General features: G+C 32.7%; 1 protein-coding gene across 2 annotated transcripts in view; it reads left to right on the forward strand.

Moving 5' to 3' along the window:
• The window catches only part of GRIK2 (glutamate ionotropic receptor kainate type subunit 2), an 822,997-nt gene that overhangs the window by 791,612 nt on the left and 16,525 nt on the right, over positions 1-14,860 (forward strand). The gene's annotated exons all lie outside the window — the stretch shown is intronic.

The raw sequence follows: 14,860 nt of genomic DNA on the forward strand, positions 1-14,860 counted from the left end.
ATTTTGCTTCAAATATATGCCACATGATCTGAATAGGGACAGGAATTGAACTGTAATTTTATCGGCAGAGGAAACTCTGAATGCAGGCATTCTTCCTTTGCAACTTATAGGTTTAAAGAATTGCCTGTATCACTGATATTTTACTGAATCTGACCAGGATCATGTATTCACAGTAGAATTTGAATCTACTTTTTGTAGATTCTGAAGCTAACTCTCAACCTCTACTTTAGACTTTCTATCTACTTTACTACGTTGTTTCTCATTTGAAAGATTATAGATATTAAAATTATGCATTTTTAAGAGATGGGAGAATCCTCTATTAGTAAGAAACAAGTAAACTTTTCATAAGCAATATTTATAGCCTCTGCATTTCACAATTCTCTGAAAGATATCAAGTATTACTTAGTGCTATGTACTGAGGAGTTGTGATTTACATAAGCATGGGACATACCCTTACTAATATAGTAATCCAAAGTGATAAAAAAAAAACCCACATTTTTGGGAAGGAAATTTAAAACTAGGAAAGCATCCATAGACAAGCAACAATGATGTGCCATGCCACATACATGATTGATTTGAGGAACTAAGGATATTTATTCTAGAGAATAAAAAACTCAAGAGTAACATGATAGCTGTCTTCAAATATTTGAGAAGTTACAGTTTGGAAAAAAGGTTTTTCTGTTTGGGCCTAAAGTTCTGTAGTAGAAGCAATGGGTCGAAGTAGCAAGGAGTAAAATTTAGGCTTCATATCAGGAAAAACAAATAAATTAACCAAAGCTTTCCTAACAATTAACAATTAACAATTCCTGAAATTGATTAATTTATCCACTAATGGAGATCTTCAATGGGTTATTCCCATACTTGCATCATAGATAATAATATTGTGATAAAGTACTTCTTCGTGTGCTATTGGTTCAATCATTTTAGTCATGTTAGATTCTTTGTGACACCAGGTGGATCTTCTTGGCAAAAATAGTGGAGTGATTTATTATACTCTTTATCAGCTCATTTTAGAAATGAAGAAACTGAGACAAACTGAGTTAAGAGATTTGCCTGGGGTCACATAGCTAGTAAGTGTCTGAAGCTGGATTTGAACTTAGATCTTCTTGACTCTAGGTCCTGCTCTGCTATCTAGCTACCCACTTAAGTGTGTAGGAGGGGCTTACTGAGTGTATTTCAATGTCAGGATCAGAGAGAAATATATACAAACACACATGTGTGTACACACACATCTTCACAATACTCCATTATATGTTACTAACAGCTATCTACCTTTTCTCTCTTTTCTATATTAGTCAAAAGGTACTTTTCTAGATAGGAAATGCAGAGTTTGAACAAAAGACAATTGGTAAAATTCATTCTGTGAAATTTAGATTTTTGACACCCTTTTTCATAATTTAGATGAATATCTCTTCTTTAAGCAAATCTGCTATGATCTAAGAGCTTGACTCTTCTAAGTAACCTGCAAAGAGTATTCAAAGAGAAGATGTTTCCACAATGTAGTGAAGATTCTTGTTTTCACAATTTAGAGATTATTCTTATTCATATATGGATTAGACTAAATAATTATAGAGATCCATTACAATTATGAAATAATGTCATTTTATGACAGGGTCATAGATCCATTGAAGTATTAAGTTCATTGTTTCAAGGGAACCTAGAAATTTAGGATCTATATCTGGGTCTCTGACACTGAAATGTTTTTCAGTTTAGTTTAGTATGCTTACAATTGAAGTTCCTTAAGACAACAATTTGGGATTAATACATATTGGGGATGCTCTTATTGTGGGCCATATTTCAAAGTCTACACAGATGCCTAGAGAAGTGATAAATCTGAAAAAGACTAAAGTAATATATTATAGTCTTCACCAAGGAGAGTAATACAAAGCTCTCTATATTCTTTGATTGGATTACTTTTAATTAAGAACATAAAAAATCAGCATCATTTCATAATTAAGTGCTAGAATTTTAAACCAAGTAAAAATTTGATTAGGAGATGCTAAGTTCTACTAGTAAGCCAATGTACTATAGTGTTAAGTCAAATTGTACTTCTGATGTTTTGTGACCTGAATCAAATTACTTAAACTCCCTTCTGCTTCAGTTTTCTTTTGTCAAAGATGAAGGAGTTGGATTATATAACTATATCTCTTTCAACATGTGATAAAACAAAAAGGATATGTCATCTATCTAGAATGGGAAGACATTTTGGAGAATCTTTCTCATTTATTGACCATTTATATTCTGTAACCCAATAGAACCCTTAGAGTTGGGAAAGATGTTAGAGTTTATCTGATTTGTACTTGTACATTCACAGTGTCAGCATGTTTAAGTTGTTATTGTCTTTCAGTAGTTTCTGTAGTGTCTGACTGACTCTAGGACTACATTTGGGTTTTCTTGGCAAAAATACTAGAATGATTTAGTATTTCCTTTTCCAAATAAGGAAACTGAGGCAAGCAAAATGAAGTGACTTGTCCAGTATCACACAGAAATTAAGTTTCTGAGGTTGGATTTGAATTTAGGTATTCCTGATTCCAGGTTCAGTGCTCTATCCACAGCTCCACCTACCTGCCCAAAAGTGATTAGGTAAATTTCTTTTAAAAAAGTATCTTGAAGATGTTAGAATATCCATAAATATATTTTGTATAAATAATATGTATATACATGGGTGCACATTTAATTCATATTACATAGCTCTAAATAAGCATAAAGAACTATAAAAGCACCAAAGAGTAATGAGCATTAAAAATGAGAACATTAATAAAATATGCTTGATTAATTGGACTTGTTAACATTACAACATGAATATTAAAAGTAGGGTATCTTGGGACAAAAAAGATTTAAATATGATTGTGCAGGGCCTATGCTGTTAGTTAGAATGCATGCAATGTTTCCATAAAGGAGGATAAAATGAATTGCTTCTGACCTTTTTAATTGATTTTTAGATTGTAGAAACCAGGGCTGAAAGTAAAAGCTTTGACAGAAAAAAAAAATAAGGGAGATGACTACAGCATGGTTGGGATGATTTCAGCCCACTCTGCAGGAGCTTCAGAGCTTGGGAACTTGCTGAGAAGCTTTTTTAAGAAACCATTCATTTATCAATAAGTGTTCACAAGAAGTTAAAAAGTAATGCTGATTTCATTTGTGACTTTTATGCCTTTCTGGTATACAAAAACATAATAAAAGAAAAATTGTAAGCTGGTACACAAACGAAACTTGATTTTTTTTCAGGTTTATACTAATGTTATAGACAAAAAACCAATGTGGAAGTTATATTCTTTACATTAAATAACTACACCAAATATCACCTAGCAATGGAAAAATATGAAAACTTCAATCTAAGCAATGAAATTTTTGTAATAATATCACCTTAATCATAATTAGAACTAGCATTATATGGTGCTTACTATGTGCCAGGCACTATATTAAGTTCTTTAATTGCTATCTCAGACAACCCTTGGAGGTAGGTGTTCTTTTTACATCCATCTTGCAGATGAGAAAACTGAGGCAAACACAGGTTAAGTGGTTTACCCAGGGTCACAGCTAGCAAGTATTTATGATCAGATTTAAATTCAGATCTTCCTGCTGCCACTAAATTCACTACCTTATTTGATCCTTATAGCATTAAAAAAAAAAAAAAGACACTTTATCTTCACCATTATATATGTGAAGAAATTGAACCTCATATAGAATTAGTAACTTGTGTAAGATTTTTTTTTTTTTCTGGCAGAGCAACAACCACATCTTATTTTCTGATTTGTTGTCCTATGATCATTATTCTATCATATCAAAGCTTCTTCACAAAAATCCTAAAGTAATGTTAATAGTATAAATCCAGTTTGTGTATCCAAAAAGAATTAAAGTTTAATAAGCCCACAAAACAACGTTATGAGATAGGGTAAAAATAAGTATCAACTCTATTTTACATATGGAGAGGTTAAATGGCATTCTCAAAGTTAATTGGATGTCAAAGCTAGCACTTGAATCTGCCCTACTAACATGTATAAGATCTTTCATTTTGTAATCCATGCCTTTTCATGATTCCATCCATTGTCATTGTAGACAAATATGTATAATTTACCTTATAGGCTTATACATACCTAATTGCTATCAAATTAAAAATCCAATATCACTGTGATTTTCACTCAAATTAGTTAATCCTGTGTGTTTAAATACAGCATTATATTTCTCCACACTATCTTATTTATGTAGCATTATATCTCTTCACAATTTCTTATCCATGCTATTGTATATAATAAGCATTGTTATAAGCCTATTTTGAATAAGATCTTAGATGTAGTGCTTGATGGTATCTTAGAAGTCATTAAGTCCAAATCCTTCATTTTACAGATGGGAAAATGACATCCATATACGTGAAACAAATTATATAAAGGCCATAAAAAAGTAGGGGTAAATATGAGAGCAATTATAGAAGTACAATTGACAAGACTTGATCATTGCCAAGAAATACGTATTCCTCCGATACTCAAGATTCTTAAATTTTCCTTTATCTTTTGGAAGAGGTTCTAATAGAACATAAATTCTAAGATGAAATTATTGACCATTATATTTAACCATTATCCTTTGAAGAGTATGTTTATGATGGTGAAAATATTCTACAGTGTATATTTCAGTTTCAGTTCAGAAATCTGCATGTGATATAGGCTATCATTATATGTGAGTTAAATATATAAGACAAGGTTTCTTAGGATATTTTCTGCTCTCCAGGGACCTTGAGTTAGTTATTTGAAGGAATCATCACTGCATGGCACTACTGTAGTTGGTAGCCTAGCAACCTGTTTCTTTTCAATTGAATGGGACATAAAGAAAACCTCAATATTTATTACCTGATAATTTTTTGATTGTCAATATGCCTACTATATGCAAAATCCTTTGCCAAGTGTGTGAGGTAAAAGACAAAGCAAAATAAAACCAAGCCCAGTTTTTGACCTCAAGAAATTTGTATGCCACCTGGGAAGTGAGAGACACAATATGCAAAGATATATAAAATAAATGAATAATATGAATAAGTCAGGGGGATTTAATAGAAGAAGCAGGGAAGTTTGTTTAAATGAGATGACATATATGAATCTTGAAGAATATAAGGCTTCTCAGGGACAGAAGAAAAGAGAGATAGCATTCGTGTTTTCTGGGCAAATTTCAAAAGCACAATGCAATGGAAGATGTAATGCCAATTCAGTGAATGAGTGGAGTAGCTTGGCTGGATTATAAAGTACATGAAAGATTCTGGAAAAATTCAGACTATGAAAGGTTCTAATGTATAAGACATTTGTAGTTTACCCAGAGGGCACCAAGGAGACCGATGTACCACGAAAAGATAATTTTCACTGTTAGGTAGAGGACAGATTGGAAATTGAAGAGACTTGACACAAGTTCAATTAGAGATGGTAAGAGATAGAACTTCAATGCTGGTCATATAGAGGTGTATTCAAGGGATTTTATCATAAAAGTACAATTGAAGAAATGTAGTAAATTTTTTAACATGGTGGGGAGAAGTGAAGGAGAGAATGGGATTAAGGATGACTTCTAGGCTAAACTGTGATATTAATTTGGGAAACTTGTAAAAAGGTATTGTGAGCAGCAAGAATATAAAAGAATATACCACACTTGATTAAACTTTAATTATGTCTGTTTATATATTTTTTCAAAATCGGTATTCTCTAACAAAGTAGGAAGGCTCACATAAACTTGTTAGTTTATTTCCTAATGATATCTTAAATCTATCATATCTAGGTAGCTAAGTGGCTCAATGGATAGAGTGTTGAGTCTGTAATAAGGAAAATATGAATTCAAATACTGCTTCAGACACTTACTAGCTGTATGACTGGGCAAGTCGCTTAATTTGTCTTTATTTCAGTTACAGCAAGTATAAAAGCGGAAATGATAATATTAGCATCTATCTCCCTTAGTTGTTATGAGGATCAAATGAGATATTTGTAAAGTGCTTAGCACAGTACTTGATACCTTGTTGTGGTTCAGCTATTCTATCATGTTTGATTTTTGTGACCCTAACGACACCAATTATGTCCTTTGGGTTTTATTGCCTAACACATAGTAATATTTTCTTCTTCCAGAAAGCCACCTTGAAGATTATAGTCCAGTTACATCTATTAGCCAGTTTTTAATATTTTATCCTACCTTTTCTCCTCAATCTCTGTTCTTGGTATCCTTGTGGAGGCTACAAATAGAAGTCTGCTGGGCGAAGAGACTCTCTATATTTCTTCTTTTTGCCAGATACTTGTTTCTACCTTCAGATCATCTTTTGTATTTATCTACTTTATTAACATGCTCAGCACCCTAATTCAAAACCCTATCACCTCACGCTAAGATTCGCATACCTGGTCTCCATTCCTCGTCTCTCCCTGTTCCAAATCAGTCTTGACTCAGCTAACATATGTTTTCGATCATGTCATCCCTATTCAATAAACTCCAGTGTTCCCCTACTTTTCCAAGATCAAATATAAGGTCCACTTAAAAAACAAGTCACTTCTTACTTTTCTATTACACGTTTTCACACTTTAAGATGCAATTGTATTGACTTACCTGCAATTCTCACACAACATATTACAGCTTCCATCTTGATGCCTGTATAAGCTTTCTCCACTACCTGGGAAGTTTTTTCTCCTTACTTCCATTTTCTAGATTCCCTGGATTCTTTTAACTTAAATATCATCTTTTGTAAAAATATCTTTCTTTTTCCCTACAGAAGCTGATAGTACCTTTCACTGTCAGAATGCCTTTCTGTCTATGTTGTATATATCACATATGTTTATTGTTTAGTCGTTTTCCAATCATGTCCTTCTCTTTATGACCCCATTTTTGGCATTTTTGGGGCAAAGATACTGAAATGATTTGACATTTCCTTCTCTTAACTCATTTTACAGTTGAGGAAATTAAAGTAAACAGGGTTAAGTGACTTATCTAGAGAGACTATGGTTAGGAAATGTCTAACAGCAGATTTGAACTCAGGAAGATAACTTCTCCTGACTCCAGGTCTGAAGCTGTACCCACTGTGTCACCTATCTCCCCCATTAGGCATGTACCTAATTGTTTACAAATGGTTTCCTCCATTAGAATGTGAGCTTCTTGAGACAATGAACTTGTTTTTGTTTTTTTTTTTTTTGCTTTTTTGATATCAACAGTGCTTAGTATAGTCTTTAGCAAATGGTAAACATTTAAGAAATTCTTAATAACTGATTAACACTTATATCCTACCATTCTATTTACTTCATTAGAATTATATCTATGATTCAAACTATAGGAAGGAACAATACCTTGTTTGGGTCTTTATTTTTGGTGAAGACTGTTCAACAAATTATCTCATTTCATGGTTGGCATAAGAATGAAATCAGTACTTTTAGATTATAAAAGAATAATTAACACAACTTTCCCAAAACATAACAAAGGAATGAGAATTTTTCGTTATTTTTTACATTTTTAAAATTTCTTACAACTAAAATAATGAATTATAATTAAGAAGCAAAACATGGCTTAGTTCTTCATGCTTACCCAAAATATAATCTTACCAACTGCACATCCCATTTTCTTTTTTCAACTGGCTTTCGTGTTTCTTTTACCCCACCCCACCCCTCCGAAAATGAGAGTATCCTTGATAGTAAATTGATTCCACCAGAACATCAGATGGAGAACATTAGTAGTTTATTTCATGGGTATATAGCAGGAGCACCAGGCTTTGCTCACACTGGCAAATTATGATATTCACATGCCACAACAGGGCCAGGAAGAGCTCCTGGCAAAGAATCAAGTTGTAGCCATAGTACATTTCTTTAAGTTTGGAGGTCTTTTGTTATTGATAATGTAAAGGGGAAATAGCATTCTTGAAGACATTGGAATTTTGCAGTTCAGTAAGGATGACAGGCTGGCAATAAAAATGGTGATTCTTTCAGCATAGCCTCGGAACAGAAATGAGCTGGCACAAAATATTACTTGGCCCACTCTCAATTTGATACATACTTGCAAGTCGGCTTTCCAAGCAACCACCCTGTGAAGTCATGCTTGGTAATCACACCTCCAGAAAAGCAACCACATCAAGGTTTATCAGCCAGACATTGTCATTTTTATAAGGCCTGTCACTGCAAGAGTTATTGCAGAGATGGTGGAGTTGGCGTTTGTTCAGAAGGCCAGATGGGAAAAAAAGGGACTTTTCTATTATAACTGAAGTGATGCTGTAATTTCAAAGCATCTTCATTTTGAATATGCATGACTCAGCAGATATTTAACTTAGACTGAGAAAATGACCATGTTTCCCTGTACAGTAGAAGCTAAAATTAAATGTAGTGGATGGCCAGTTTCTTGATGGTTTTCTAGATTCCAATGGATAAGAAGCAAAAGGGTATGATAAAAAAAGAATATTGAATTTGGAGTTCAAAACTGAGTTTTAATAAAGATAAAAATAATAGCTAGCATTATATAGCACTTTAAAGTTTCTAAAGCATTTTGCATATAATATCTCATTTGATTTTTCACAATTGTGAGGAGGTCGATTAACCCTATTTTATAGATGAGAATAAAAGAGGAAAAGGGAAGCATTCTTACTACTTACCAGTCACTATACTAAGTGTTTTATAAAAGATGTTGTTGTTCATTCATATCTAACTCTTCATGATCCAATTTTGGGGCTTGAGGGCAAAAATGTTGAATTTGCTTGGTAATTTTTTTTTTTCTCCAGCTCATTTAACAAGTGAAGAAACTGAGATTAAACAGGGTTAAGTGATTTGACCAGGGTCACACAGTTAGTAAATGAATGAGATCAGATTTGAATTCAGAAGATGAAGTCTTCCTTACTCCAGACCTTGCATTCTATCCATTATGCCATCTAGCATTATTTCATTTGATCTTTATAGCAACCCTGAGAAGTAGATCTTATAATTATCTTCATTTTACAGTTGAGAAAACTGAGTCAAACACAAATTAAAATACTTTCTTAGGGTCACATGACTAATAATTGCCTGAAATAGAGTCTTCCTGATTCCAAGTCCTGCACTTCATCAACCTTATCACTTAGCTGCTTTAAGCTTTATCCCATATTGCCTCATGTGACTTGGAGTTAATAATTTAATCTCTTTGTGTTATAGTTTTCTCATCTGTAAAAACCTGGGGTTGAATTAAACAACTTGTAAATTTCCTTCCAGTTCAAAATCTTTAATCTAATAAAAGGATTCTCTGTGGTAGAATAATAGAAGCATATTAATATGTTAAAAATTAGTATAATTTGTCAGTGAATTAGGATATTATTCAACAAACATTTATTGGTCTATAATATCTATTAAATAATTGTGACATAAAGATTATATCAGAGATGCCCTTTTAATTGATTATCATTTAATTGAATACAATGTCGGAAAGCACACAGAAATTAATAGTTACACTGATAATAGAGTGCCATTGCTTTAATAGATTGATGATATTATCCACATCAGCCATCCCACCAGTGGAGCGGATGACAACCAACACACACTTTTCTCATTTGTTGCTATTTCTCCTCTGTACCCATTGATCTTCCATAAAAGAGCTAGCTCTATATACTAACTACTGGCTTTTACTTCTTTTAACATTTCATGGGAACTAGTATAGCAACTTTTCCTACTACTACATGATTGTCCCAAATCCCTTTCCAGTAATATATTTTCTAGATCATTATGAAGTAGTCTAAGTTCAGCACCAAATAACTGTTACAGATTATATTTTAGGAATTTAGAGAAAGGAGAGATCACAGGAAGCAAGTAAAAGTATAGTATGGCGGATAGAATCCTGGATATGTGGAGTGAGAAAGATTTAGATTTGAAGTTTGCCCTGGATACGTAACAGTGTTATCCTAACTGTATCACTTCACTTTTCTGGACTTTAATTTAGTCATATGTTTAAAAAAAAAAAAGGCACTCAATGAACTTTATGTTTCATTTTAACTCTAAATCGATGTTCCTATGAGTCATGAAGGAAAAGTCTGTGGAAAAGTTGGAACTTAGAAGTAATAGAACTTGAACTAGTAAAGAGGAGAATGGGAAGTCTAGTGGAAAAAAAAACTATATGGACAGAGATAGCAAAGTGTTCTGGGGCTAGTAGATTTGTTTAGGGGAGAAAGTGAGATATGATCTGAAAAATAGCTAAGGATCAGTTTGTGTCTGCCATTGCATGCTAAATTATTCATCATAGAATCAGAATTTAGAACTAGAATTAAGATGATAGATCTAGAACTGGAAAGGACCTGAGAAGTTGTTTGGTTCAATTCCTTCATTTCATAAATGAGGAAGTAAATCCTAAGAAGTTAGTTAAGTAACTTGTCCAGTTTAAGGATTGAGAGAACCAGAATTTAAATCTCCATTGTGTAATTCATTAAAAAAAACAAACCAACAACAACAAAAGCTAAAGAAAGGTTTTAATACTTTTGTATGCAATGGGATCACATATACAAAGTTTTATGGTAGGAAAATAAATCACAGTGATATGGTCTCACATAAGAATACAGTACTTACTCAAATCTTTTCTCCTTCACATATTACTCCCTTAAACAAATAAATGAAAAATGTGAGTTCTCTCTCCCTCCGTGTCTGTCTGTCTCTATATTTCTCTCTCTCTGTATGGTTTCTCTTTTTATAAACACACACACATACACATACACACACACATACACACACACGCAAACACTTTAAGAAAACAATTTTCAAAGGTTTATTTTACCCACTAATTCTTCATTCCACCAATTCACAATAAACCCCTCTTTACTCCGATGAAACAGCATTTGCTGCTGGCAGCATAGACTTTTCTAAGCAGAATATTCTTTGCCCTTTTCAGGCCAGACAAAGGATTAAATTAAAGAAGCATTTTGGCTGGGGAGTCAGAAAGGGGAGAGCTAGTTAGCCTCAAGGCCTCTAACCTTGCCCAGCTGCTCCTGGTCTCCTGCGATTCTTCTGAGTTCCTCACGCAGAGTTGTGTATTCTTGCTCAGAAAACACATATCTGAATTTGTCTTACTGCAGCTAGGACAAAGGAGCAAGATTTTTAGCAGTATCATTAATAAATTTGTCAAGTTTTCTACATCAGTTTTATGTGTACAATTTTTTTAAAATTGTCTGTGCCTTCAATATATTTAGCTTGCAGTATCTTGTAGAGAAAATAGGGGAAAAGAAATATATCTGAAGCAGTATAGATGACTCACATGGGGCAGGAAATATGCAACTTTATTTCTACTTTCTTCAGCCCTCTTGACAGCCAGTGTGAAAACTTTTCTGATATTCCATAATATTTATTTGTTTCTGATGACCATATGACACATGTTAGAGCATCTCATTTTGAATATTTGTAGAATGATAAGAAAACAGATTTAGAACCAAGAGGGGACCTTAGAAGCCAACTTAATCTGACCTTTTCATTTTAATACCAAGGAAACTGAAGCCCAGAATAGATGACTTGTTGTGTGGTGGAGCCTGGATCTGAATCTGGATGCTCAGATTTTAAATAGAGTTTATTTTCCATAACACTCTCTGTCTCGATACTCTTAAAAAATGAAATGAAAAACAAAAAAAAAACAAGGGGCAGCTAGTTAGTGCAGTGGATAGAGTGCTGAAGTCAGGAGGACCTGAGTACAAATGTGGTCTCAGACACTTAACACTTCCTAGTTGTGTGACCCTGGGCAAGTCACTTAACCCCAATTGCCTCAGCAAAAAAAACGAAAAAACAAACAACTCCCCCTCCCCCCCAAAAAATCAAGCATCTTGTTCCTAGTAAGAACCAAATCATATAACCAATTCACTGCAATGACATCATGTAGTAGAAAGAGTTTAAATCAATGGGTCTTACTTTTCTGAAGATCATGAGAGCTCCTACAAACTTGAATGACAAGAAGTTTGTGATTTTGTTGTTGCTCAGATATTTTCAATAGTGTATGGCTCCATGATTTCATTTGAACTTTTCTAGGCAAAGACACACAAATAGTTTACCATTTCCATTTTGAGCTCATTTTACAGATTAGGAAACCGAGGCAAACAGAAATAAGTGACTTATCCAGCATCACAGAAATAAACCTACAATAATATATATTATTTTAAAACATTCAATGGTTCATATATAACAATTGATAAGCTCTGCTATGATTTATTGCTTTTTAATATCTAGTAATTTTTAAAAGCTTATGATTTTTTAACAAGAATCAAATTTCTTTCTTGAATCATAATTATAACCATAATCGACAAACTCATGTTCTGAATTTCCATGGCTTCCCTCTTTGCCAGAGAGTTTTGGTTGACTTCTGGAACTTAAACTTATTTCTTCAGTTAAAATCAAGGCTTTTTCCATATAATGGAATTGAGCATTGATTGTTCAATCATTCATTCAACAAATATTCATATTAAGTACTGATTTTGTGTATAGAATTATGTTAAATATTGTTAAAGATATAAAATTTAAATAAGAAAATATCTGCCCTTATGGATTTTACCACCAACTAGGGAAATTAAACATGCATTCCACTAAATATGAATATATAATATTTTATACCATATAGTTGCAATGTCAATTTTCAAAGCCATAGATTGTTACGCATAAAGAAGAGAAAAGAGGTTTTCTAAAGGATGTGACATTTGAGTTGGATTTTAGATCATGGGCAATATTTAAAAATCAGAAGTAAGGAAAGGATAATTTTCTAGTTATAAATATTAGTGTAATCAAGATAGAAGCTAGGAGATGCAGAGCATGTTCAAGGGTGAGCAAAATAAATTTCTTTTTTTATAGTATTTTATTTTTCCAAATACATGCAAGATAGTTTTCAACATTCACCTTTGAAAAACCTTATTTTCCATATTTTTCTCCCTCTTTCCCTTCCTCCCCCTGTCCAAGATAGCAAGCAATCTAATATTAAACATGTGCAATTCTTCTAAACATATTTCCATATTTGTCATGTAGCACAAGAAAAATCAAATCAAAACAAAAAAAGCAAGCAAACAATAATTTTCTTTTTTTGAAACAGAAAATCTAGAATAGTGTAGCATGAGATAAGTCTGAACACTGAGAGTGTTAGCCTATTGAAGAAGATTTGTGGGCCAGGCAAAAACAACTGAAGGTTATCTAGCAGACAATAGAAAGCTACTGAATATTTATGAGCAAAGGAATAATACCACAAGATATATATTTAAAAAAAAAAAAAGAGTAGTTTGATATCAGCATAAGGATCACATTAGGAAGGGGAAAGTAAAAAAAGGTTTATCAGGATATTTTTAATAGTTCATCTGGGTGGTCACAAGGGTTAAAACTAAGAGGATTAAAATGGTTCCATAGAGAAAAAAACACCACCACATGTTTAACAAAGTTATAGAAGAGAAATGGATGAGGTTCAGCCACTAATTGAATATAACAATCAAAGAGAAAAGAATAATCAAAGATAAGTCCCTATTTTGAGAATACAGAAATGGAAAGTTGGGTAGGTAGTAACATTTTAAATGGAAATAGTGAAAACATAAAAGGCATTAAAAAAAAAAAACTTTAAGGAGAAATATAATATAATGAGTTCAGTTGGGAAATATTGAATTTGAGGTGCTGATGGGATTTCTGGATTGTAACAAGGATCTGTATATCTCTATCTTAGAAATGAGGTCAATACCAGAGGAGGAAACCTGAAAGATATATGCATAAAGTAGTGATAAACATGGGAGTGAATGATTCACCAGAGAGAGATTTTAGAGAGGAAATAAGAATAAATTCAACAAAAACCCCTTGAGGGACTCCCATATTACAGCACAAGTCAAATTGAATGAAATGGAGATAAGAGTAGGTTGTGAGGAATTGGGAATATGGAGTATAAATAACTTAATTTTCAAGAAATTTAGCAATGAATATGAGAAGAGAAAAACAATATCTTCCTCCCAAATTAATATTTTTATGTTATTGGTACTTTCCATATATAATAAGCACCTAGAACAATGTTTTAAAGTTTTATATACATATAAGTACCTAGAATAGTAGTTTAAAGTTTTATACAAACATATATGAAGACATACACACACACACACACATATGTAATAAGAGACCTATATTCATGATAGATAACTTTTGAAAGTTATTTTAATGATTATCTGGAGATGGAACTAGACTTGTTTGTTTGCTTTGGTTTGGAAATTTTGAAGCAATGTATAGAAAAACAAAAAAGTAGGTTTGGACTTGATATAAGAACATATTCTCCAACAATTAGAGCTATCCAAGAGGCTGCTGCCTCAAGACATAGACATTTTTCTTATTAGAAAATGTTAAAATTAAATCCCCATAGAGAGCATTCTTGTTTAATTATGGATTGGAGTAGATAAAGTCTTAGGCCTCTCTGAGATTCTTATCTACACCTTCTTAATCATGATCTGGGCATTGGCCTATGTAATCATCATCATCATCCAAGAACTCACCTGGTGGCTACATTGATAATTTGCAGAGTCATTTAATGGCTTACTTTTGTTATTCACTAACTCTTAGTGTTATCTACTGTATTGTGGAGAGTACTTGATTTTCAATCAGGGAACCTAGCTTCAAAGTTGTTTGTCACTTTCTACCTGTTAGTGAAATTGGACTCTCAGTAAAATGTTTCCTTCTCTGTAAAATAAAGAGGATTGAGTTAAATAACAATAAAAGTACTTTCTCACTCCCATAGAAAAGATTATGACATTTCATTTAATTGTCATTTTTAAAACTTATTCTGTATTGCTATAGAGGAACATTTTTTCTTTCCTTTTAAAAATAATATCCATAAAATTGTTAAGAGAATTTGGAATATTATCTCTACAAATTCTTTCTCTTATGGTTTTATTACCTATTTCCATTGCCTTTAAAAACCATTTTGCTCCAAT

The sequence above is a fragment of the Antechinus flavipes genome, chromosome 4 (assembly GCF_016432865.1).
Source record: "Antechinus flavipes isolate AdamAnt ecotype Samford, QLD, Australia chromosome 4, AdamAnt_v2, whole genome shotgun sequence".
In the NCBI taxonomy this organism is placed as follows: domain Eukaryota; kingdom Metazoa; phylum Chordata; class Mammalia; order Dasyuromorphia; family Dasyuridae; genus Antechinus; species Antechinus flavipes.